The sequence below is a fragment of the Cryptomeria japonica genome, chromosome 1 (genome assembly GCF_030272615.1).
Source record: "Cryptomeria japonica chromosome 1, Sugi_1.0, whole genome shotgun sequence".
NCBI lineage: Eukaryota > Viridiplantae > Streptophyta > Pinopsida > Cupressales > Cupressaceae > Cryptomeria > Cryptomeria japonica.
This window is the reverse complement of record NC_081405.1, coordinates 249,867,980-249,895,691: the sequence shown is the minus strand read 5'-3', so window position 1 is coordinate 249,895,691 and position 27,712 is coordinate 249,867,980. Positions and strand designations below refer to the sequence as shown.

The 27,712-nt window shown below is 35.4% G+C and overlaps 1 long non-coding RNA gene across 1 annotated transcript; it reads right to left on the bottom strand.

Moving 5' to 3' along the window:
• Nucleotides 1-406: 406 nt before the first annotated feature.
• Nucleotides 407-1,051, bottom strand: LOC131856049 (uncharacterized). Its single transcript, XR_009358160.1, has 3 exons — nucleotides 965-1,051; nucleotides 598-738; nucleotides 407-524 (listed from the first exon to the last, which is right to left on the bottom strand). It is a non-coding gene; the product is annotated as an uncharacterized LOC131856049 (long non-coding RNA).
• Nucleotides 1,052-27,712: the final 26,661 nt, after the last annotated feature.

Sequence of the window (27,712 nt, the reverse complement as noted above, 5' to 3'; positions counted from 1 at the left end):
TAAAATCCATCTGCATCTGATTGCTTCACTTTCACACACATATCTTAGCAATTTGTATGAGCACCTCAGCCAGATGAAGAGGCTTGGAAAACACTATGGTATGATCAGATCCTTCAATTTCGTAAACCATTTGTGGAGGATTCTCTGCAATCATCTTTCTCTGGTACGCCTCCACAAGTAATTTATCTTCCTTCGCAACAACGTATATTCTCTTAACGCTTCCATAGTTTTTAACTGTATACAAAAGAGGTTCTTGCCATAGAGGAAACTTTCTCTCCAGTGAATCCCACAACATTAGATCCTGCATTCAGACCCATATAAATCAATTATTCAATTGAAATTCCAAAACTACCCGATACACTACCGAAGTGATTCTGTTCTAAGTGATTTACCCAAGAAGGACTGTTCTGTGATAAAAAATGTCTAGTAAACTGGGTGCCAAATCTGAAGGATGTGGCCGGATTTTCTTTCCCATTTCCGTAGTAATATGTGGAGTCTCCGAAGTCTCCAACTATTGATGCGACCTAGAAAAAGAGCGTTGCAAGTTTATAACTGTTGGTGGTGCAGAAAATAATAGAGAGAGGGAATTCATCAAACCTCAGTGATCACATCAGAGAAAGTTGTTCCACTGAGGGGCATGAAGGCAGTAACAAAGACAGCAGCAGCAATTCTATCTGGAAAACGCTCCATGGTAAAACTCAAATTGAATCCACCAGCGCTGTGACCAACCAATACAACCTTAACAGACACACAGCTACAAATTAGTTCACATCCATGGTTTTGATGATCTGAATTCTATTGGAAATAAAGATATAATGGACACAGATGGGCTTAAGTTTTAATTTGTGGAGGCGGTTCATCTGAAAATTTATTTTCTAGAAAAACCCATCTAGTAATGTAATTTAAAATGAATCACTTAAACAAATTAAAATGATTTTTTTCCTTTCTTTGAACAAATTCATACTTTCTCGTCTGAAGGAAGAGCTGTAAAGAAGTCTGTGAGTGGCTGATTGTACTCTTGTAAAGAAGATATGGTGTCGGCGTCTCTAGGATCTATACCTCCGCCGGCCATGTCAAGGGAAGATACATTGTGGCCGGCTTTCAGAAGTAGATCTGCAACTTTATACCAGCACCAAGCCCCATAGCCTGATCCATGCACCATCACAAAGTGACACATTACATTCACTTCAAAAGAGCAGCTCGGAAGTTCAGGATATGGAAGATGAAAGGGCAATATTTGAAGGCTGCGTTCTCTCTTCAAAATTAATAATTACCCTTATCATGAAAGAGTTTATTATAAAGACAAGCAGATATATTTTAACAAGCGTATCAATTATATATATGTGGTAATGAGCATGCAAGTTGTTCAAATAGATTTATTATAAAGATAAGCAGATATCTCTTGGAAATGTCAATACTTATTCACTAATATTATAAAGGTTTATTACAAAGACAAAGACATTTAATAATATTAGTATAAAAGGTTTACTATATAAGAGAGTAGATATTAAAAATCTTGTTAGGACATATATGTTATATGATTTTATTTATATATATATATATATATATATAATTGATTTAAATATCTTTCAACAAAGAAAATAGTCATTTGTTAATATTATATAAAGAATTACTATAAAGACATTTAGTAGTATTGTTATTAAGACAAGTAGATATTTGTAAAGAAGACTAATAACAATTCAACAATATTATTATAAAACAAGTTTTTAAAAAGATAAAGGGATATGTTTAAAAAAATATTAATTATTCATTTATACACACAGTGCCTATGTGCATGTGCACGTGTGTGTATAAAACATATATTATCATGTCAATTTTTCTAATATGTTTATTGTAAAGACAATTATTAATATTAATATAAAAAGATTTATTATAAAAGAAAGTTAGATACACTTCAATTAGATTAATAATCATTCATTTGTATTATTATTAAAATATATTTTAATTAGCATGTGAGTTGCTATAAAGACACAGATATTTCTTAATAAAGTCAACAACCATGAACTAATTTTAAAAATGGGATCATCATAAAATAAATAGATATCATTCAGTAAGACTAAAATTTATTTAACATGTGTGTAATTGAATATTAGAATGTGAATTGCTAATAGGTTTATTATAAAGACAAATAGATATATCTAAACGATTTTAATAGACACTAACTATATTTTCTATAAGAAGATTTATTACAAAGATAGTTTTTGATTAATTGAATAGGGAAAGGGTCCTAATCACAAATAGAAAGAAGCAGTTCAAAGCATCAACCAACAGAAATGGCCGATAGTCTAGAAACAGCCAGAAGCTACAGATTAACCAATAAGCACATATAAAAAACCCCTTAATCAACCAAAAATATCATCATAGTATAGCCAGTAATTACTTATCTAGTCTGGAATCATAGTATTGGCCTCTGATTCGACTCCTTTGTTCGGACTCGCATCAGATCTGGCCGTCGGGTTTGTTCTCTCCAAAATTTGCAGAGCACATTGATATTGTGATAGGTGTGCATTTACTGTAGTGCATTTCTATTTTGTGGATCCGGTCGCCTAAGTGGTGTTCATTGGCCAGGCACTTATTTATTACCCATGTGGGGCATTGGTTGTTGAAGCTCTTTGTAGGGAACAAATTCCTTCTGCGAGGGAGTGCTTATAGCGCCATTGCATTGGCGCTTTCCATCTTGTGGAGTGGGAGTCTACCAAGATAGGATCCCATGTTGGCTGCGTGTTGGGGAACTTAGCAATTTATAAAGCTTGCACCTCCGCACTTGGAATGAGAAAGCACTCATAAGTATGGTGATTTGGCACTTGCTGCAACGTACCCATGGAGATCGCTTAATTGTTGGTGTATGAAGATTGAGTGATCGTTGGTGTGTGTTGAAGCTTGTGTGTAGTTGAGTTGATCATGGATATGGCATGATTCATCCACCAAATTTATTGTTCATCGTCATTCGGCCTCAACAGGTATTTTGCTAAAATCAGGTTTTTTAGTAGGCTTTTTAGTTAGTTTTTGTCGCGTAGGCTATTTTTTTTAATCTATATTTGTGATGGCATTATCTCTCATATTGTAAAGAATTTTTATTGTCAAAATGTGTTTTTCATTTACTTTGGAGAGGAGAATTATCAACAATGACATGATTTTATTATCACTTATCTTAATGAACATGATTTCTTGCCTTTTTTGTATAATTGTATTCCTATTCCGGACACACCTAGGCAGAATCTTATTGGGAAAGGTCATAGGGATAAAGCCTTTATATATACATAGATGAAGACATTTGGAGTCACTTGTTGATTTCATGCGGTGTCATGCTCTTTGGAATAAAATTGAGGAGGTACATGGTGATCATAATGCTCCACCATCTCTCCATGCTCCTCTTTCTGATTTCAAAGTACGTCTTCATTCTTTTGAACAAATAACCCATGTTTGTGAACCTTTGGAGTTTTTTGAAATTTTAGATGAGGTTATAGATGCTTTTGAGGTTCTTGATCCTTCGTCAGAGAAAGTTGATCATGCTTCATTATCACCTCTCACCTATGCTAGTATCCTATTTAGTAGTCCCCTACATGTTGTACTCCTCTCTATTTTCTTGGCCACGGTCTTCAATATCAATAACAATTGTTTTGGGTTTGGAGGATTTAAGGTCTAATGTCCTAGCCTTAGGTTACCAATTTTCGTAGAAAAGAATTTTCCTTTTTTGGGGTGTGGCTTTGAGGAGGTTTGTTTCTTTAGTAGACACAATGGGGTTATTGCTAGGCTTGTCTTTTTTCTTCCAAGAGACAAAAAATTTTCATAGGGAATGGGGTTTACTCTTAATTAAATCAATTTTTACCGAGCTATAGGATTTGAGAGGGTTAACATTTTGGCTTAACAATCTATTACCTTATGGAGTCATAGCAAACACATGCTCATATAGGGCTAGGACAAGACCTTGGTACAGAGGAGGGGAGCCCCCATTTTTAGTGTTTTTTACATAGAGAGGAGAAAAGATACAAAGGCATATTTATAAAATTATAAACTCTTTATGCCTAACATGATTCAAAATGGGGAACATGTAAGCTAACCACAATGTAGGGATGAGGAACACTGGATTTATCATACCAATTTTGTAATCTTAATTTTTCATGCTCTTCAAACAATTTTTTGATGAACTATGTGTGTTCTCCTAAGCTCTTCTTTACAATGCTTAAGCCTCTGTAGTGAAGACCCATCACCTCAAAAATTAACTTCAAGGTCACCTTAAGTTTAATGCTCCCTATTGAAACCTCCCCATTCGACCATGAATTGTAGAATTTTAGGGTTAGAATACAATTGTATCCCTACATGGCTTTGAAGAAGGGAACCAAAATGACATCATTAAAGAGCTTCCAAAGGTCTCCCTTCCATTGGCTCCAACCTCTTCATAGCTCTTGCCATGTTTTCTTCCTTGACTCTATCCTTAAGACTAAGAATTAATAAATTTATCTAATAATTTTGAAAACCAAAATTGGGATGAGTCATTAGAAATACACAAATCTGACTTTTAGGTATTTTAGCCTGAACTTTCCTTTTTTGAGAAATTATTAACATAGTACTCATTTCATAAAATTCACATGAGTATTTGACTTAATTATATGTACATCACCTTTCCCAACATGTCCTTTCCTCATACGGCCATCATCACAAATCTAAGTGAGAGAATTTGCATTAAATAAGTTATTGTTCTACGGATTTAAAATTTATTAGCAACCATATACCTTTCATTGTCACTCATGTCAATATGAAACACCATCAAATCCATTAATCTCATGATCATTTTCAGGTAACAAACATAATGTTCAACCCATTTCATAAATAAAATATTTATTTTTAAATCGTAGATTGACATAGTTGTGGTCTTTGTTTGCTTAGTATTTCCTTCAATCTTATAGAACATTGACTATAATGCATATAGTTCAATTCATTGTAATATAGGGACACATTGGACATCTCAACCACAGCATTATTGTTTTCCCTAAAAAAAAATTGCACTTTGGAATGAAGGAAACTCCTAAGTAAGGTCTTACTTTCTTCCATCATTATTCTAGTATCCTAACAAGTAGCAACTTCTCTATCTAAACTAGAGAAAATATATTTAGAATCGCCTTCCAAGATAATTTTTTGAAAGTTCAATGCTTTTAGCCTTTTTATCCACCACCAAGTAGCAACAATTTCAACCCTATTATTGGAGCCTCTTCCTATACTATTGCCAAATATTTCCATTATTCTCTCTTTTCTCTTAGTAATAACTCCACTCACATGAGAGATACTGGAGGTTTCCACTTAGAGTATCCATAGAAGTTACATTTTACCCAACCTTCATCAAGGGGATGCCATCTACTTATTTTCCTATTTAGGATATTTGACTAATTTATTTTAGTCAAATCATGTTTTATTCCTCATTGCTATTTGATCCTAAGTTCCTTATAGGTTGGTATTCTTTTAGAATACCCATACAAAGCAACATTGATGTTCTCTTGAATCTTTTTTTTGGTGGACATAAAAGGCTCCATTGTATTCCTAGCTTGGTCCTTGAAGATACAATTGCTTCTCTCTTTCAATAGGCCCCATGACACAAATGGGGGAATTTGTCTCCAGAAGTCCATAACAATGGGATGACAAAATAGGCAGTGTTGCCAGTTTTCCAAGAACTCTCTTAAATTTCCAAGAAAGACCCAACACATAGTAAGGGATGAAAAAATAATAGACAAAACTTCCCATGCATAAGTGTAATGAAATAGTAAATGTTCAATTCTTATAGAATCAACACAACACAAGGAACACTATTAACAAAAAAATCTATTCTATTCAAATTATCTATAGTGAGAATATTATGTTTGGCCTCAATCCCCCAGAGACAATTAACTTTAGGAGTGAGTTTGGAAATCCAAACTTGACCACATTTGAAAGAAACTTGGGGAGCATTTTCAAGAGATGAATTAGTAGATTAAGTAGAGAAATTTTCCAAAGGGAGGTACTTCTAAATCCACTCATCTCCTTTGTCTTTCATAAAGAAGCAACAATTCCCAACTACTATTAAATAATATTCAAATCAGTCTCCCATCTATATTCCTCGCTTTCTCTTAGTCTTTTGTAACTCAACAACTGCACTACCTAGAATATTTCCAAGTAGGTTGATTCCCTTTCCATTTAACATATTTAAAAATAAATTTCCCATTTAAGCTAACCAAAAGTCATATTAAAAGGTTTAAGGAACTAACTGAAGAAAGATCAATATTGTTTTTTCACACATCTTCCAAAAACATAGTTTTCTTACCATTCACTATAAGCTTCCTTATTCCTTGCCTAACAACATTTTTTACTTCTAATAGTTTATTCTAGATAGAAAAACCATTGGGAAGATTGGTTTCACGAAGGAATTGACTAGGATGTCCATTACCTAAATATTTGGCTTATATAATATTTACCTAGTCCTGGGCCCCTTCAACAATTTTCCAATCAATTTTTGCCAAAAGGGATTTGTTAAATAATTTAATATTTCTTATCTTAAGACCACAATACTTCTTAGGCTGCCATACCTTATCCCAGCTCATGAGGGCAATTGTTTACCTTTCCTTCATCTCAATCTCAATAAATTTAATTTGAATTTGTTCAATTTTATCAGCAAGGAAAATAGTAATATTAAAAAGAGACAAACAATATACTCGAATATTATGCAAAGAAGCCTTAAGAAGTTATAGTTTCTCCACCTCGCTAAGAAGTTGTCTTGCCACCTATCAGGTCTTTTTAAAATTCTTTCAATAATATGACTCCAATAATTATTGCTTGGTTTCTTTGAGATGAGAGGTAAGTTTAGTTGTGAGGTTGGGAGATCAACATATTGGCATTAAAGAATATTTATTATTTTTATTTTGATAAAGGGATCCACTTTGGAAAGATAAAGTTTACTTTTATTGTAATTCATATATTGTCTTGACGCCTCCACATGGTCATTCAATATGTCCTTCCATCACTTTTCTTCAATGATAGAGGCTTACTAAAAATAATGGTACAATACACAAAATATTGATGAGAGGACAAAGCCAAAGATGAAGCAACTTTAACCTCTTTTAAAAAATTGAGATCAAGGTATTTCAGAATATTTCTTCCCAAAAACTCATCAATAATTATGAAAAAGGTAAGGGGACAGGGGTCACCCTATCTCAAGCCTCTATCACAAAAGAAGTATCCATGGGGAGATCCATTGACCAACTTAGAATAAGAGGGAGTAGATATACTTTCAATTAACATTTTCAAAAATCTTCCTTTGAATCCATATTTTTTAAGCACCTCTATTATGAAAGGCCAAGAGACTCTATCATAAGCTTTTGAAATATCAAGTTTTAACATTATCCTATGTTTCATATTTAATTCCATTTAATTGATTAATTTATGCATAGTGAGAGCAACATCCAAAATATGTCTTCCTTTTACAAATCCTTTTTTATTAGGAAAAGTCAATCTATCTACTAGAAGCTTAGAAATAATCTTATATAAAGTATTGCATAAGCTTATAGGTCTGTAATCTCTCATGGAAGAAAACTGATTAGGTCATGGTTAAGGCAATAAAAGTAGAATTCACTTTAGCAACTGACCTGGTCGGAAAAATCTCTAACCGCATTATAAAGATCAAATTATAACATGTCCCAAAACTCTTGAAAGATGGTATACATGCATGAAAGCATATAGCACAGGAGTTGTATATGCTCCAAAGGAAAATACCACACCTTTAACTTCATGAATAGAGACTGGTTTCACCAAGATTTTTAGATCCACAACATTTATAACCTTAGGGATCTCTTCAAGAAGATAAAAAATATCTAGCAGGGTGTTAGGATTGTCAATTTTTCTCTAGTCTTTCTGACACTGCAATATCTTCCCTTTGAGAGCTATTAGGGAAAGTAAACATTTTGTAAGTCTGGTTATATGGGTCTTTAGCCCTTTGTGTCTTGCTTTTCTTCTAATTTGTCATTGCCTGACAATATCTAGTGACAACTATTTTAGGTATCAAGCCTTGTCGTTTCATAAAGTAACTGGCCCATTTTGTTCGATTTTACCTTTTGACGAGTTTCATTTTCTCAAATTTTACCCTTTATCCTTAGTTCATATGTTTCTCAAATGACTTAAGCTGTTCTTGTAGCCCCATGGGTGGTAGCAGTTTGCAATCTTAAGAGATTGTAGGATGGCAAGAGGAAATGTATGTGAAGGCTAGTGGTTTCCCACAACCCCACATGACAAATGGAAGAGTCAAAGTTTGCACAGAGGGAGAGTGGTATGAAGGATTGCTGATAGGCTTGAAAGGCCTCACGATCCTATGCAGCCCTAAATAGTGATCACCAGTTAACTTGCGATATGACGATGAGAATAAGGAAAGGTGGTACATATCCGACAATACCGGGAAGGTTAAAATTTAACCAAAGGTTAAATTGTGGGATGGTGGGGTGAGGTTAAAATCTTTATTTTTTTCGTCTCATGGTCTCATTCTGGGTGTACTTAGTGGTCAAGATAACTTGCAAGGTAGGGAAGCATTAAAGCTGATTGACAAGAAAGAAATAAATCCTATTGTGTTTTTGCTTTCCAACTTAACCTTAGGTTCATCTAGACTATCTGTTTCTGTATGATTGAAAGACACGACTATCAAGTTCACTAGTTTCACATGAACTAGCTTAATGGTGACATGATGGATGTTCAGTTACAATTTGGGAGTAATAAATTCAAAAGTTTGTAACTCATTATGATCACCTAGAATTCGAAACAATTAGTTGGCAAAAGGCGAGTCAGTGATAGCTAGGATTTCAAACATTAAGCAAACCTATAAGTGCTCTATCTCCTAGAAGTGGTGTTTGAAGTAGTGAGTTTTCTTGCATTTTTCACCTTTTCATTTAAAGTGACTTTGTTGTTATAAGAAATAAACCCTAGTTAGGGAGTGGAGTATTATGTCAATATGCCTTGAAATATTGAGTCAACTATCTAAAAGGGAGAATATTTAATGTCTAAGGATAAAAGGGGGTTATTAGAATAAACAATTTTGGATATTTTTCTCAGTTCAACTGATAAAGGTCATAAGAAGTTGTTAGGGATGTGGCCCAAGGATGTAGGTGTGCAATCATTCCTATTTCAAGATGTGGTTTGTTTGAGTATTTCAACACCATGAGGGAGGAGAAAGTCCTAGTGTCTAACCCCTAGAAATTAGATTTAGAACAGTTATTTATGTCAAAAAATTTATAGAGGTTGACTTGATCGGGATCTTGGCCCAAAATTACAATGCAATATCAAAAATAGTTATGAAAACCTTATGGTTCACTTTTGATAATGTTGGACAAGCCTAAAATTGTTGAATGGTTCATGTTGAATAAACAAGACTTAGAAATAATAAAATAAAAAAAATCGATTGAGTATTATAAGAGGTCATGGAAAACTTGTAGGAGAGATGAGCTTCCCATGTACTAGAACAAAGATGTTGATAATAGTAGAATGCCAATCCCATTGATAGAATAGGAACCATTCTTGGTTGAATATTTTGAGAGCTATTTTTCTAGAATTTACTTTGCCTTGTGTCAACTGATGGGAAGGAATGCAGAGGATAGAATGTCGATAGACTTGATGATGATGGCAATGAGAATACAACACTCAGAGGTGAATATAGAATTTGATTTTCCCACAAAAATATTGTGTGTGATCCATGAAGGATTGATTAAAGTAAAGAGGAATATAACCCTACTTGATTTCAGACATTATTCTCTTCTCTGCCACTTAATCTTATGTCAAAACATAACTCATGGAGCCAGAAATTGCAATTTGAAAATGGCGGACAAATAAGGTTCAATGCTACTAGCTCAATGCTAGAGTTATGTCTGGGATAATAGGTGCAAAAATAGTAATTATGACACATTTCATGAATATTTTGTAATGAAGATCGTGGTTGATTTTAATTTGGTTCCAGAAAAGTTTCCCCCAAGAATAATGAAATTATTGAGGCCAATAATTTTGAAGCCCAATGAAGGTCATACTCACAAGTTTGGGGATTGGTTTTATTTTTTCATTATATGGTTATGAGGATGCATGGATTCCTTAAAGCACCTCATCATTTCCCTAGAATTGTTTCTCCATCATTGGCATTTTTGGAGTTTATGTGGCAGATGATGTGGATGGAAAAATAGATAATGGATAAATAGAAGAAAGGCACTTTCTTGCCCCATATAATAGATTTTTTAGATTTCTCTATTGTGTTTGTTACACTTGAGGAAGTGCAAAGCTACAAGAAGTTTATATATTCCTTAAATCTTAGAGTAGAGAGGGTTTTTGACCCTAAAGACCACATCAATTAGGTAAAGAAGAACATTCTCATAAAGGTAGAAATTACTCATGAGGCTTTCTTTAAAGAAGATGTTCTCTAAAAAAAGTCATTTTGGACATTAAAATGTTAATTTTTTTTATTATAGACTACCTTCAAAACTTAGTTAGAACAAGATCTTAGGAGAAGTTGTTTTTCTTAAACAGTAAGTCTCCTATCAATAGTAGTAGCAATGATACTAACCAAGTCACGAGTAAATGAAGGGTGATATTACTTGAATGTCCCTTAAATAATTGAAAGTTATGCTATCTTGATATGAGATGTATTTTTATTAAAAAACTTATTTTATCATTTTGACATGCAAACTAGTGGCAGTTGTTATGATTTAGTAAATCTGAGAAAACATGACATGAGAAGTTTCATTTCAACTCTTAAGTATATTTTGAGTTTATGAAGTTGTAAGTATATTATGAGTATAGTAATCCATGTTGAGTAGAGGTGCATGAATATTTGTCTACACTTCTTTATAATTGTTATCAATATGAATCTTTGGCCAAAGTGATGCAATAATCTACTTGCATCGGAGTCGATTCATCGAATCTAGCTGTATAGTCCAATTAAAATGGTTATACATAGATATTAGGATATCTATAGTTGTATGGTTAATTGGAATTATGTAGGAGACCACACCAAAACTTGGATGGGAGTCCTTAATAGTTCCCTCATCTATACCCTTATGAATAGTAAGGCCACTTCCAATTGGAAGGTGTATGGGAGACCACCAATTTGAGCTTAGAATAAAATTACTTGGGTGATGCCTTCCCTCCTACAGATAACGCATCAAGGCTTGAGATGTAGATCAGGTTATCCACACACCAATAATTTCTTAACTCTATTTTTTTATTGTAAACTCAATTGTTTAATTGAAACTATATAAATTCTTAGAAGGAAAAGAGTAAGTATATTTCTTTGATGAAAAATTGTAAGTTATTTCAATGTTTCTTATAGAATGCAATGATTTGTATTTGTTATGTGTTAAAGAATTTAATTTAAAAGTTGAAATTTTTTCCTTGGATATATATTTACATTCATGTTTTAACTTTACCTTCTCATGAAATTAAATTACTCTCTTAAGTGCAGTATAGAATGTTGTTACAATAGTAGTATTAAAAATAGTGGATTAAATAATTCATTAATCATGTTTGAAATATAGTTGTTTGATATAGATACCATGTATATCTTTATATATATGTTATCCATAATTTTCAAATTATTTCCTTTATATTCTTTTAGAAATAATGATAGTTAATTAAATATACACATCTTGTTAGAGTAGTAAATATTGAGGGTATTACAATGCCTTTAAGGTAGCAAGTGAACTTTTAGTCCTCATTACTAACATTATTTCCAACAAAGAAACTATAACACATTAACAAAATGAATTAATTAGGTCTTATAAAAGTTTTGATAATATTATTGTAATATCTCAGTTAGTACTAGCATGTTGTTTCATTTACTAACATTACTAATATACCTTATTGCCATAACTAAATATGATTTTACTAATGTTTCATAACTAAATTAATATTTCTCCTTACCAATATTATTAGTATATTAATCTTTTTATTTTGTCAAAATGAAAATATTCAATATAGCACAATTCTAACACTAGAAAATTGAACAAGTGAATACTAACAACTCACCATTATTGAGCTAGCATGGTCAAATAAACTAATAATACTTTCATTTGAACCAATATTATTTTTTATATTAAATCTAATATGCATGCAAATAACATCAACTAACTTGTAACATTTTTTAACCATATTTAATTTAATCAACAACCTCTAATAATTGGCTTGAATGATAAAAACAACTGCCAAAATAAACCCAATAGATATTAAAAAATCGTCACACATTAGTGTTGTATATTTGTTGTTGTCAAACATAGTATAATAATTGTTGGGAAATCCGAGTACCTTTAAAGATCCATCTCTCGAGATCAATATGCATATCAAGCATCCAACACAAATTTACACACTAGGATACCATAAAGAGGAATCAGGCATTAATAATTTCCCACATTATCCCTTAGAGAAAAGTGATTGCAATTTAAGATCTTCTGAGATCGAACAACAGTTTGAGAAGCATGCATACATTTAGATTAAATCACACATAATAAAAAATAGAAGAAAAGATAGAAGAATAGAACACAAATTTACCATGGGAAAAACCCTTTTGGGTAAAACACCCCATGCTCCAAAACTAGAGAGTCATCAAGCATAAATCAACAAAAAAAATAGTTACAATACAATCTCAAAATTGTTATAGCCCCTAGATTTCCAAAGGAGGGAAAGATACTCTAATATAAAAAAATTTGAGAAATTTAATGCTATAATTAAGCTCTCAAATTTGCCACCTCTAACCCTTCTAATGCCACTACTTTAGTCATATTATTGACTAAGCCTATATGTGGTTCTCAATCATCTACAAGGTTGACACATATAGAGTCCAACTTGATTCTACTATGAATGACTTAATAATTTACTAAGTCAATGCACCCAAGTTGCAGAGTCCTAGTTGAAGACAACTTACTAAATATAGTAAGTATGACTCACAAAACTACATGTATGACACATACGAGAACATAGTCCTAATTGGAAAGAACTTGAATGACACATAGGGAAGCAGAGTCCTAATTGACTTCACATTCCAATGTTCTCCCACTTGAAGTCAAATTTCAAACTCATGAATAATTCCTCTGGTTAAAGAACATTGTCAATGTTGCCTATCATCACTGTCGTCCATGAAACCACATAGATCTAGAACATTCTCTCATGCTGCATCAAGACATATGCAACCACATCCAATTTGTCCACCATCTCAGACAACAATCCCTACCATCCTTAGGAATAACTTTAAGAAACCCCCCCTCGGTAAAGGTCTGTGTTGAGGTTCGTGTGTTATGTACAAGTGTCAAGCCTGTTGGAATGAAAGCTTTCTTGTGGAATGATAGAAAAGTACATCTCACACAAATTAATACAAAATGTGGAATAGTCCAAAGTATAGACCCGATTGTCAGTTGTTGCCACTTTGCAAATCAAGAAATAGGGTCATTATTCAAATGTTACATTTCTGAATGTAGAAGATAGAAGTTATATAATCTGTGTGCTACTTATCAAATTGTAGAAGATAGACATATTTCTAGGATAAGTTTTTATGAAGTTTTGTTGCCTTTCTTGAAGAGGTTTCAAAATGAAGTGTATAGAAGGTGCAGCTGAATTCTAGCATAAAGAGATATGGATGAAGGTTTTTTGATGCCATGAAGTAAAGAAGATTGATGACTTACCTTGTATCGAAAGGGTTATTAAAATTTTTCAAAGATAAACAAAGGGTTATTAAAAGGTTTGAGTGCCACTATAGGGTTTAGTTGCAGTTGCAAATAATTCTGATCTCTTTGGCAACTGCCATTTCCACCTTATAATGGGTGGAATGCAGAGAGAAAGATGGGTGAAGACACAGGAGATGCGGTTTTGGAATCAAGCATCCTTGATTGATCAAAACTATCAAAGTTCTCCCCTACCATGAAATGCAATGACAATTTTGTATCCTGGTATCGTCTGCATCAATAACCACGCTTGTGCGATAGTGGCATTTCTCATAAGGTTGTTGCCATTCATGGAAGCTTTCTATGTCTCGACACCAAAGCTTTCATGTATACTGGCTTGGCAGTTTTTTGACATCCTATACATGCAATACATGTTACACATTCTTGTAAATGGCTGCTATCTTGTTGGAATCCTTATTATTATAAAAGGAATACCAAGGCTGTTAAGAAGGATTCTAAAAAAAATTAATCTTTGAGGAGAGTAGAAACAAGGATTTGTCTTGTCTATTTGTGTAGGGTGGTTTCATGGTGAAATAAATTAGAATGTAGACTTTCTCTCAGTATTTTTTCAATTACTTAATGAATAGAGTACTATATTGTTGCTAAGATTGTCTCCATTTGTACTTTTAGATGTTACATGAATGATGAATCATAATATTAAGGATATTTTGTTTTGTCTTGGCAATTTCCTTATCATTGTGTGATCCTTGTCAATGTGTTAACATTAAGCATTAATTCTTGAGTCGTTCACTCATTTGAAATGATCTTCTGCTTGGGTTTACATTCTTGATCTCAAATTTGACTATGTGCCATTTTTTTGAAAAATAATCCATATAGAAAATACGCTATGGTTGTTATAACTTATATCAAAAAATAGAAAAATAATAAAAGAAGATAATATTTAATATATACCACAGAAGGCAACTTATGGTAAATGTTCCTTTAATGATACATTTATGATCATTGATGAAGTCAAGCTAATGCCTTTAAATTGGCTATTGGGGTATTACCATATTTCCACATTACATGTTCGAGTTGGAAACGTAGAGGTGGGATTGATGGACACGCTGATTATTTTTAGGGAAATGAAACAACAAACAATGTTTGTAGATGAAGTCACTGATAAATGGTTAGGAGGGGTCTTGGTGAATGACCATCGGTCCATAATGCATGTAATCAAGACAATGTTGGCGTTGGATTTTCTAATGGCATATCATAGGCATAGGGTCAGTTCAGACATTCTGACCTTTTTTCTTGCCCTAGTGTTATATGTGATGGTTTCCAAGGAGTGGGTGAAAAAACTCACCCATATGCTATTTGAGCATCCATATTTGCATGACATTGATGTGGTGATCAATAATATGGATAATAAACTCCCCATTCCCCTCCCACAGAAATATTACATTGGGGGGGTTTCTAAATTTTGATTGTACAAACACACAATGCCCAGCTGCTATAGGGGTAGAGGAGTGATATACTATGTAGTATCAATTTCCTCCTTTTTGTAGCCAAAATCAAGGAACCCAAGGAAGATGATTGGCATTAGGACTTCTTGACCATTGAAGGGTTTCTAGATGAAGCTGAAAATGATGAGGCAGATGTGGCTGAGATTGTAGGGGCACTGCAACTAGGGAGCAAAGAGGAATGGATTGAGGACAATAGATGCGGTGTGGAGGAAATTGCAGCAGGCAAAGCTCATGTTAAATGTGGATAGGACTACTAACTCATCTTACAAGCCAAGAAAGTTCGGCAGGACAGAATGAAGGAGGAACGTGAAGCGGCAAGGTGGACTTGAAATGTCTCCTAGTCCTAAAGTATGGTTTAGCTGCTTCATTCTATTTTGAATTTTCTATTGTGGGTTATGGGTTGTTAATTTTTTTTGATAAGTACTTGTGCCATATTTTATGTCACTATTGGACATTCAATTGAAATATATTTTTGGCTACAAACCAAATATTGTTGTATCTTTATTTTTAATGTTATCTTCATATAATGGGTGTTGGCCCTACCCAGCTATTAACCTATCATGTGCAAGTTCTTTCATGATAATATCATTTCTAGAATTTTTTTATGTCTGGTTTGCTTCATTTTGGAAGTTGTTGAATATGTATTTGTAATTTTGTATGAGATGGGTTTCAATTTTGGTTTTGTTATTGGCTTTTTCCCTACTGCACTATTAAACCGATGTAGGTTATAGATAGGGTTTCAAAATAAAACTTAAAATGATTTACTCTACAACTCTATTATTGTATATGATCAATTAGGCTGATAGGCTCATGAAATTGAAAGACACAAAGAATTTAAGAGAGCAATGATTAATGTAACAAATGCAACTATAGCCTGCGTAGAAAACCCTAGAGCATAAATGCTTACAATGGTAAATTCAAATTATAAGCATGTGTACTAGTTTAATGTCTTTAATTTTATTATTTTTTATTTTCCATAGTTTACAAAAACCTTCAGCACTATGGAGTTATCTTCATCAATCACTTTCGGCTAACTCTGCAATAGTGCGAAGATCTTGGCCATTGATCTTACAAAAGACAGCCACACATTATCATACTTAGGAGATGAACATGCTAGAGCCACGTCCTAGCCATGTGACGTGGCTTTCCACATGTCATTCATTTAGTGTTCAAGTGTATATTGTCACTATTGGTAGGGCCTATGTAGGCGGAGCTAGTTTTTGCGAGCATCTATGATTAATTATGCAACTACACAATGATTTGGGTTTTTGGATAAACAAGAGGTGACTGCTCAATATTATGGCTCACAACGAGGATAGATTGGGCCAAGCCTTTCTAATGTGTCCTTTGACCTCTAGCATGTAGAATCTTATTGGTCCACTTAATAAGAAATTGACAGGAGATTTTTCTTTCAAAAATAATTTGGAGGATAAAATAAAGCATGATTTGGACCTGTTTCCTAAGGACATAAATGAGGATAACTTTTTGTCCATGACCAAACCATTGATAACCTTGAATATAGCTTTGGATGAAAAATTGATGTCAACTTCCACTTCCAATTAAGAATTATTGACAAATTTGCAAGTCACTTACTATATGTTAGAACAATTTGGAGTACCATTAGATGGAGAGTGGAGCATGTTACATAATGATAACTCAATGATGAACTGATAGTACTAACCTGGTACTAAGGGGGGATGTGAATCAATACAGACAAAAATACAGTCCTAATCCGGTCTAACAGCAGACACTTCAAATGACTAGTAAATAGTGACATCGGTTTGAAACAAAGTGCAACTGGTAAAGCTAAGACTGACTGAGACAAGCATTAACCCATTACTCACTTAGCTTTTCACTCAACTCAAGACTACCCTACCATTTCACCCTTATGCATAAATAGGTAATGTATCATCAGATCATAATAACAGCTAGTTCAACATGTTTTATTGACAGGCATAAAACACAGAACCATCATATGCTTGACAGACAATAGCAAAGAATCACAAGATAAAAGCATCACACATGACACACATTTTTACGTGGAAACCCAATTGGGAAAAACCACGGTGGGGATGAATACCCACAAGCTATTTTTGAACTCTTTAGAAGTCCGCTCTGTTAGAAGCCTTGTCCAGTTAGAGACATTACAATAGGTTCTGCTAGGAACCGATCCTGTTAGAGATCACTCAGTTAAGGGATGGCTACAATACCCGGTTAAGGGTTAAACTCTGTTAAAGGTTACCTTGTTAGAGGATTTAAAGAACTCAATAGCTAAAGGATTTCGAACTCAATAGATTTGAATTACCCTATTAAAGGATTTACAGTAAGCCGGTTAAGGCTACCCTGTTAAGGGATTTTCCAACTGTTGAGGTGGTTAGAGATCAACAGGCATTACAATGATCTGGTAATAGCACTCAATGCCAATGCAGATTTGCTTAAGCTCCTCTTCACCTTCTATACTTACACTCTGTAGGTATCACTTCTCTCCTTTTGGTCTGGCAAGAATCACGTATCCCTTCTCATGGATACACACACAAAACTTTTGCCAACAACTTCAGAAAGAGACACAACATCGACCTTATAGGAAAATAGATAGGTCGGTAGCATAAACCATAAACCCTAAACCTATTAGGTTAAGGAATTCAAACGGTTCAATCCTGACCATTGAGCACACTACATTAAATGCAGCAGTTCTTGATCCAATCTCAAGACATTCTCCATCGTCCATTTCCACCAATTTTATGGCGGCTGATAACCCATCACACATTATCACCGTTTTACAGACTTCTCACATTTCCAAGGTAGATAGGAACAATCTCCTTCATGCAAGATCCTTCACGCGCACAAGGCTTACGTGGCAACATGATCTGTTCTTTGTTATCATGCTAACTCATCACACAAAGTCACTGGTTGAGCCACACAGGCTTGAAGCACTTTAACCAGAAACCCTAAAGTTGAGACTACCAACTGATAGTCATACAACGCTTCCATGTGCCGGTTCCCATAACCATATGCCGGTTCACCTTTGAACAAGCACACCACTTCACTTTGGCACACATGTCGGTTTATAGTTTTGTACCAGTTCTCACCTCTTCAGCATATTGACATCAATGATGACATACAATGTCATTATGTCCTCATACCGGTTCACATAATGCCAGCAATCTCCCCCTTTGGCATTGATGGCAATATACAAAGTTACCTATCTGCTTCACATCTTCTCCCCCAATTTTTGCAAATATCTTCTTTGCTTCACATCTTCTCCCCCTTTGACAACAATGCCAAAGTGGAGGTACAAGCTTCCCTGTTCCATTATGCTGCTCCCCCTGAGGAGTAGCATCCTTCAACAAATCAATCCAAAATAAATTTGACTATGCAATACCTAACTGATGTGGAGCATATGCTTTTAGTTTACCTCCTGAAGGGGAAACACCCCTAATTCACCTCTAAAGTACATAAATGTAGTCTTTGGGAGAGGTTTGGTGAATATGTCTGCTAACTGCTCCTTATGGGAAACATGTTCCAGTGCAATCTCTTTGTTCTAAACCTTTTCCCTTAAGAAATGATACTTAAGCTCAAAGTGCTTGGTTCTACAATGTAAAACCGGATTCTTGGAGATATTAATTGCACTAGTATTTTCACAAAATATACTTACCGATTCAAATACATGAACTTTGAAGCCATTTAATACATACTTCATCCAAATTGTCTGAGTGCAGTTCATGAAAGTTGCAACATATTCTGCTTCTGCTGTAGACTAAGAGATACAACTCTACTTCTTACTCATCCATAAGACCAGTCTACCACCAAGAAAGAATGCACCACCGGTTGTGATTTTTCGGTCATCTATACTGCCTGCCCAATCAGCATCTGTGTATACTTTCAAGTTGAAATCCTTGCTATAAGGATACCACAATCCATAGTCAACAGTTCCCTTCAAATACCTGAGAGTCTGCTTGACTGCAACCAAGTGAGATTCTCATGGGATTTTCTAGAATCTTGCAGTAATGCCAACTGCATGTGCAATATCCGGTCTGCTATGCACTACATAATGCAACTTACCAATCATTGATCGGTATTCCTTCTCATCAACCAATTCTGAGTCATCTTCTTTAGATAGTTTACAACCGGTCACCATCAGAGTACCAACCGGTTTGCTATCTTCCATTCCAAAGGTCTTCAACACCTTTTTGACATACTTGGACTGAGTGATAAAGATTCCATCCTTCATCTGCTGGATCTGCAGTCCAATGAAGAGTTTAATCTCCCCTATGAGTGACATTTCAAACTCTTTCTTCATCTCATCTACAAACTCATGACTCATCTTGTCATCTCCACCAAAGATAATGTCATCAACAAATACCTCACAGATCAGGATCTGATCTCCTTCAGACTTCAAGTAGATATTACTATCTTCACTTGTTCTCTCAAATCCAATCTTCACAAGATGGGAATGTAGACGTTCATACCATGCTCTAGGTGCCTGCTTTAGGCCATATAATGCTTTATGTAGCCTACATACCATGTCACTATCTTCAGATAGGGCAAACCCATCTGGTTGCTTTATATACACCTCCTCTTCAAGTACACCATTTAGGAATGCAGATTTTACATCCATTTGATATACCTTGAAGCCTTTAAAAGCTGCATATGCAAGAAGCATACTAACTCCTTCCAATATAGCTATAGGAGGAAAGGTTTCTCCATAGTCTTCTCCTTCTTCTTGAGCATATCCTTTGCATACCAAATTGGTTTTGTTTCTAATCACTGTGCCATCCTCATTTAGCTTATTTCTGAAGACCCATTTCGTACCAATGACATTTTTATGCTCTGTTCTAGGTACCAAAGACCATGTACCATTTTTCTCTATCTGGTCAAGTTCCTCTTCCATTGCCTTGATCAAGTCTTCATCTTTATGTGCCTCTTTTAATGTTTTAGGCTCAAATTCAGAGATCATACATGAGTTTTCTCTGACCTTTCTTCTTGTAAGGATTCCTGATCCTTATCTCCTATGATCTGCTTAGGATCTTGATTCAGCTTGACATACTGAGGAATGGTCTTGATAGATTCCTCTTTCTTTTCTTCTTCATCCTCATCTCCATCAGTATCAGCATCTACATTTTCCGGTGTAGGAACATTGTTACTGGTACTCGGTTGGCTGTCAATCGGTTCTCAGAAGGTTGCAACCGGTTCATTTACTGCTTGCTCACTGCCAGTTTCCTTAGTTTTCTCAGAGGTTTCATTAATTCTTACATTGATGCTTTCCATAATTCTCTAAGTCCTATTGTTGAAACATTTGAGAGCTTTGCTCTTGGTGGAATAGCCTAGGATTATTCCCTCATCACATTTCGCATCAAATTTTCTCTGGTTTTCACTCCTCTTGATGTAACATTTGCTACCAAACACTCTAAAGTAGCTAACTACAGGTGTCTTATCGGTCCAATACTCATAAGGAGTTTTATCCTTACCTTTCTTGATGAGTACCCGGTTCATTGTGTAGACTGCAGTGCTCACCGCTTCTCTCCAAAAGGTGTGAGCTACCTTTCCTTGAATCAACATGGTTATAGCTGCTTCAACCACAGTCCAGTTATTCCTCTCTGCTAGGCCATTCTGCTATGGAGTCTAGGGGGTAGAAAATTGCCTCTTTATGCCATGTTCTTCACAGTACTTGTTGAATTCACCGGAAGTGAATTCCCCTCCTTGATTAGTTCTTAGGCACTTGATCCTTTTACTGCTTTCCTTCTCCACTAATGCTCTGAAAGCTTTGAACTTTATAAAGGCTTCAGACCTGTCTTTCAAGAATGTGACCCATATCATTCTTGAGCAGTCATCAGTGAGAATGATGAAGAACCTATCACCCTACACACTTCTAGTTTTCATAGGACCACACAAATCAATATGCACAAGATCAAGCAAGTTGTCAGCAGCGAAAGATTTACCTTTAAAGGTTGACAAAGATATTTTCCCTAATTGACACTCTCTGCACAAGGTATTATCCAGTTTTCTTAGCACCGACAACCCTCTAATTGCCTTGATCTTACTAGCCTTCACAATGTTATCAAAGTTTATATGGCAGAGTCTCCTATGCCATATCCAGCTATCATCAAATTTACCCATAAGACATGTGCTTATATTTGCATTAAGATGAAATAGGTTACCTTTGGTTTGCATGCCGGTGGCCACCAATTCACCATTCTTTCCTTTGATTCTGCAAACTCCATTCTTGAATTCCAGAGTGACGCCACTATCATTCAGCTGGGCAACACTCAGAAGGTTGTGTCTAAGACCATCAACCCAGTACACATTGTCAACACTACTCTTGCCATTCAGAGAGATGGACCCCTCTACCCTTGACCATGCATGGTACATCATTGCCAGAGTGAACCACACCACCATCATACTCCTCCAAGGATAGAAACTTTCTCCGCTCACCAGTCATATGGTGTGAACAACCACTGTCAATGATCCACTCATTGGAATTATCAAACCAGGAGACAAGAGCCTTCTTGTCTGACACATCTTCTTTGACAGAAACAAACACAATATCTTCATTTTCTTCATCCTCTAATTTCTCATTTGTGACACCTTCATCAACTGCCACAAAACAGTTTCTCCAGTTTCCTCCTTTGAACTTCTTGAACCATTCCGGTTTTTCCTTGTTGTTGCCATTAGGACAATTTACAGCAATATGTCCTATCTGGTTACAAGAAAAGCATTTCAAAGGTAGCTTACGTCTGTATTTGTCAGTTTCTTTAGGAAGTTTTCTAGAAAGAAGAGCTTCAAATGCCATCAGAATCTCCTCATCATCCATTTCTCTGCCCTGTCTTGGTTCGCCACTAGTGCTAGCTTCTTTTCCTTTTCTGGATGGTACTGTAGAAGCTTTAAAAGTTGATTCAGTCTTTTGAACATTGCCATCGAAACTATTTAGCTCATAGGCTGTCAACTTTGCAATGATGGAGTCTAGGGATACCTTAGTCTTGTCTATTGATCTTAGCTCCTGAATAGCAGCAACCCTTATTGCATAGACCGGCAATAGGGATCTTAGGACTTTGCTTACCACAGTGGAATCTTGTATTTTACCACCTGCACTCTTGATATCTCCAATAACAGTTTTGATTCTTATTCGATACTGTCGAATGGTCTCACCTTCAACCATCGGCATATCTTCAAACTTCCCTCTAAGGCTTTCTTCCTTATCTTGTTTTACATGCTCATCACCACCATAGATATTTTCAAGAGTATCCCATACCTCTTTGGGATTTACCTTATCTTGGACATCAATAAACTCAATGTCAGATAAACTACTAATTAGGGCTTCCATGACTTGCCCATTCTCCTGCATATCTCTCTTCTGGTCATTGGTGAGAGTACCGATAGGGGCAACATAGGTATTCTCAACATAGCTCTAGTGTTGAGCACCCATGCTTTTGAAGAATATCTTCATTCTGTCTTTCCATATACTGAAATTTTCTTTGTTAAACTTTGGACCTTCCCTCTTCATCATTAGACTGGGGTCTTTACCTCAAGCGGTTAAGCTTATAACATAGAGGACCTGCAGGACGCTCTGATACCAATTGATAACTCAATGATGAACTGATAGTACTAACCCAGTACTGAGAGGGAGGGGGTGAATCAGTACAGACAAAAATATAGTCCTAAACTGGTCTAACAGCAAACACTTCAAATGACTAGCAAACAATGACACCGGTTTGAAACAGAGTGCAACCGGTAAAGCTAAGACTAATTGAGACAAGCATTAACTGGTTACCCACTTATCTTTTCACTCAACTCAAGACTACCCTACCATTTCACCCTTATGCATAAACAGGTAATCTATCAACGGATCATAATAACAGCTAGTTTAATATGTTTTATTGACAGGCATAAAACACAGAACCATCATATGCTTGATAGACAATAGCAAAGCATCACAAGATAAAAGCATCACACATGACACACATATTTTTCATGTGCAAACCCAACTGGGAAAAACCACGGTGGGGATGAATATGCACAAGCTGTTTTTGAACTCTTTGAAGTCCGCTCTGTTAGAAGCCTTGTCTGGTTAGAGACATTACAATAGGTTGTTCTAGGAACCGATCCTATTAGAGATCACCCAGTTAAGGGATGACTACAATACCCAGTTAAGGGTTAAACCTTGTTAAAGGTTACCTTGTTAGAGGATTTCAAGAACTCAATAGCTAAAGGATTTCAAACTCAATAGCTTTGAATTACCTTGTTAAAGGATTTACAGCAATCCGGTTAAGGCTACCCTATTAAGGGATTTTCCAACTGTTGAGCTGGTTAGAGATCAATAGGCATTACAATGATCTGGTAACATCACTCAATGCCAATGCAGATCCACTTAAGCTCCTTTTCACCTTCTGCACTTACACTCTGCAAGTATCACTTCTCTCCTTTTGGTCTAGCAAGAATCACGTATCCCTTCTCTTGGATACACACACACAAATTTTGCCAACAACTTCAGAAAGAGACACAATATCGACCTTATAGGAAAACAGATAGGTCAGTAGAATAATCCCTAAACCCTAAACTTGTTAGGTTAAGGAATTCAAATGGTTCAATCCTGACCATTGAGCACACTACATTAAATGTAGTAGTTCTTGATCCAATCTCAAGACAATCTCCATTGTCCATTTCCACCGATTTTATGGCGGCTGATAACCCATCACACGTTATCACCGTTTTACAGACTTCTCACATTCCCGATCTAGATAGGAACAATCTCCTTCATGCAAGATCCTTCACGTGCACAAGGCTTACGTGGCAACATGATCTATTCTTTGTTATCATGCTAACTCATCACACAAAGTCACCAGTTGATCCACACAGGCTTGAAGCACTTCAACCGAAAACCCGAAAGTTGAGACCACCAATTGGTAGTCATACAATGCTTCCATGTGTCGGTTGCCATAACCACATGCCAGTTCACCTTTGAAGAAGCACACCACTTCACTTTGGCACACATGTTAGTTCACAGTGTTATACCAATTCTCTGATATGCTGTTTCTCACCTCTTCAACATATTGACATCAATGACAACATACAATGTCATTATGTCCTCATACCAGTTCACATAATGCCAACACATAAGCTCATACAATTATTTCATAATATGTATTGCGTAATTTCTCTTCTCAAATACATTTAGGCTTTCTAATTTACTTTGTTTGTAATTCCAAGAATATTGTAATATTGTAATTGTAATTGAAAATAATAAATATGTATTGTAATTCTAGAAGCTCATACAATGATTTCATAATATGTATTGTGTAATTTGTATTCCCAAATACATTCAAGTTTTCTGATTTACATTGTTTGTAATTCCAAGACTATTGTAATTTGTTGTGGCTTGAATTAACTCTGTTTCATCTTTGTTTTATGATTCTATGAATGTTTTTTCGTGGCTTGAATTAACTCTATTTTATCTCTTTTTTATGATTCCATGAATGTTTGGTCATGGCTTCAATTAAATCTATTTGATCTCTGTTTTAATTATAAAAAAGCTCCTTAGATCTAAATCAGAGTGGAGGGAAGACCTTAGCATTGGGATTTTTTTGAACAAAATTGCCATATGGTTTAGGGTTTATCTTCTATGTTTTAAAATGTTTAATCCTGAAACCATAAACCCCAAGTCCTAGCCACATTGCATTCTCTTTTTGATCTATTTCAACGGTGACCCTTGGCAGTTGGTTTCCAGTGTCTTAAGGTATCCATTGAGGTCCATTATATCATCGTATGACCGAACCTTTGTGTTATCCATCTAGTTCGCCCCTATTTCCTTTTTTTTAAACTGTCCTTCATCTTTGATCAAATCCATGACTAGTGTTTGCGTGCAGTTGTGAAATTAGATTAATGGCCTAGGAAATGTTAACTCTACAACCTTGTTGCTTACGTGGTAGATGGGACCCGCTCAAGATCGCTATGCATATATGTGGTTGTTGACATGGTGGAAAGGTGGTCCTGACACTGTCATGTCCTTTGTAGTTTACTAAGAGAATAGTTTGGTGAAGATCAATAGCCAAAAGTAATTGTGCGACTGCGCAACTAATCAAAGATGCATCCAAAGTCTAATTCCACAATGTCACTGCAGATTGGCATGCGGGACCCGTGAAGGCTGACAGTAAATGTCATAACCAATAAGACAAGATCATATGGAAAACTAAGCCACACAATAAGAGTGTGGGCCCTATGACCCTATTTTCTGAGTGTGATAGAGAAAGACACTTTCACAGGAGATCTATGGCTGAGATTGTCACGTGGTTGCATGATTGGGAAAAGGTGCACAACCAAGATAACTTCGCAATACCGAAGAGGCTTAAGAGGTAATGGTGAAATAAAAAATATTAAATCTACTACGTTCTCCCTTCCGATGTCAACTAACCATCACACCTACATACATGCCCACATTTAATGAATCCATTTTGCTCATTATGATATAAATTTGTCTGCTATATTAACACCGATCTCTCGCTAATTCGTATTTTTTTATTGAACAATGCTTTTTGAGATTTGAACTTAAGACCTCCCATGTAGGAGGCTTGTAGCTAATTTGTATCTACAATGCTCTACATATTCTAAAAATTATTTTGTGCTTTCTTCTATCATAATTAGGGTTTCTAAGACATGATTGTTGTGTGCACTTTCATTACACTCCTCCTAGCTTTTTACCTTCTTGAGCATATTTCTAGATTGTCAATGATCATTATTGTCTAAATTCCATATGATTTAATTTGAGTTGAATTATATAAGCTTCTCATTTTTGTTAGTCTATAGAACCCTAACCGTAGGAATGGCAGAGTCTTCTAATTTGGGGAAGAGAAAGTTCTCTGAATAAATAATTGTACAACTCCCTGGATCATCAGAGACACAAAAGATATCCAAGCGTAGGTCTAGACTAGATGAATTCATCATCGATCACTCTACTAAAATCAAGGATGCGTTGATTCCACCATTAGGTTTCAGTCTCTATAGGAGAGGCTACAAGAAGAAGGAGAGAATTCCAGTGTCCAGCATATGGAATTGCAATCTAGCAAAACTTGTGGTGCCAAATGTCTATGTGAATACTGAATTGATTTCTGCAATTACTACAAATTACAATCTTGTGACTAGAGAGATCTTGTCCAATGAAGGTGGGAGGTTAATAAATATCACCAGAGATGTTATCAATGAAGTGTTCATGCTCAACCCTAACACAGATCAAGTTATTGATCCCCAAGAGCTAGATATGGAGTATAAGAAAAATGAGCTCTTGTATATAACAATATCAGCATCATTTAGGCCTGTACACATAAAGGGAGATGATAGAAATTTGACATCAAAGTAGACTGCCCCTTATAGAAGAGACCTATTTATCAATTACTTTTTGGATGCATACTATGCTTTATGTCATGTTTGTGTTGCAAATGCAAGGGACAGGTGATTCCAAATTGGATGTTGATGGTTTGTATGGATATCCAAAGCAAGGATATTAGTAGGCCTTTTGACTATGCTTTTGTGGTAGCTCAAGGTTTGCATAATGCCTTGTAAGATTTCAAAATGGGCAAATCAAAAAAATTTCAGGCATTACTCTCTCCTGATGCATATACTTTTGTTCAAAGTTCTTAAGGTATGACATCCTAATTTGTAGATTGTAACCATGACTAAAAGAGAGCCACTTGGTGTTCAAGAGTGGACCTATATCTGGGACTCACATATGAATGGGTCAGACTATTTGGTTTTTGAAAATTTGTTTGTGAGAAAGCTTTTGAGTATTTTGCAGAAGGAAGTTAGATGGGGTCTAAGCCCAAAGGCTAAGGAATTTCTCAGACCCAAAGCCCTTAAGCCTGAGTTAGGTATCACCCACAATTGGGGATCTTGGTTTTACTTTAAGGACCACACAATCATAAAGGTTTTTGGTAGTCCTATTACTCCTAGGATTTTTCCGATTACTATGTAGGATAGGGTGGACCTTTTAGAAATCATGCATCAATTAAATGAGCCTAATAAGTCTTTGATGGGAGGGTCACACAAAAAAGGATCAATGATCCCATCACAAGTTGTGATTTGGATGTATCACTTTTTAAATAGGAAAGCATATGATATCTTGGATTTTATGTTGAACAAGTATAGACTTCCCCAAGCTATATACAGGTCTTATGACTCTAAATGGTTTGTCAAAAAGCTTGGGAAGGCTAAAACACCAGAGTATCAATGGGATGAGGAATATAATGAACACCTCATAAGGAATGCAAAAAACTATGAGGAAGTATTGAAAATAAAGGAAAGGTGGTATAAAATCCAATATGAGGAAAATAGAAGAGAGAAGGAGGAAAACTCTTACTCTCTAGCATGGGAGATTCAAATAATCTGAGAAGAAAGGATGAGAGAAAAAATTTCTACTTATATAGATGTCGATAGAATGCCCCTACATCATGAGAGACCCCACTTGGATGTTAGAACCCTAGTCCAGGTGGTAGAGGAGGAAAGGCCAGGATCTCCTTAGTCAATTGGCTCTCCCATTGGCCC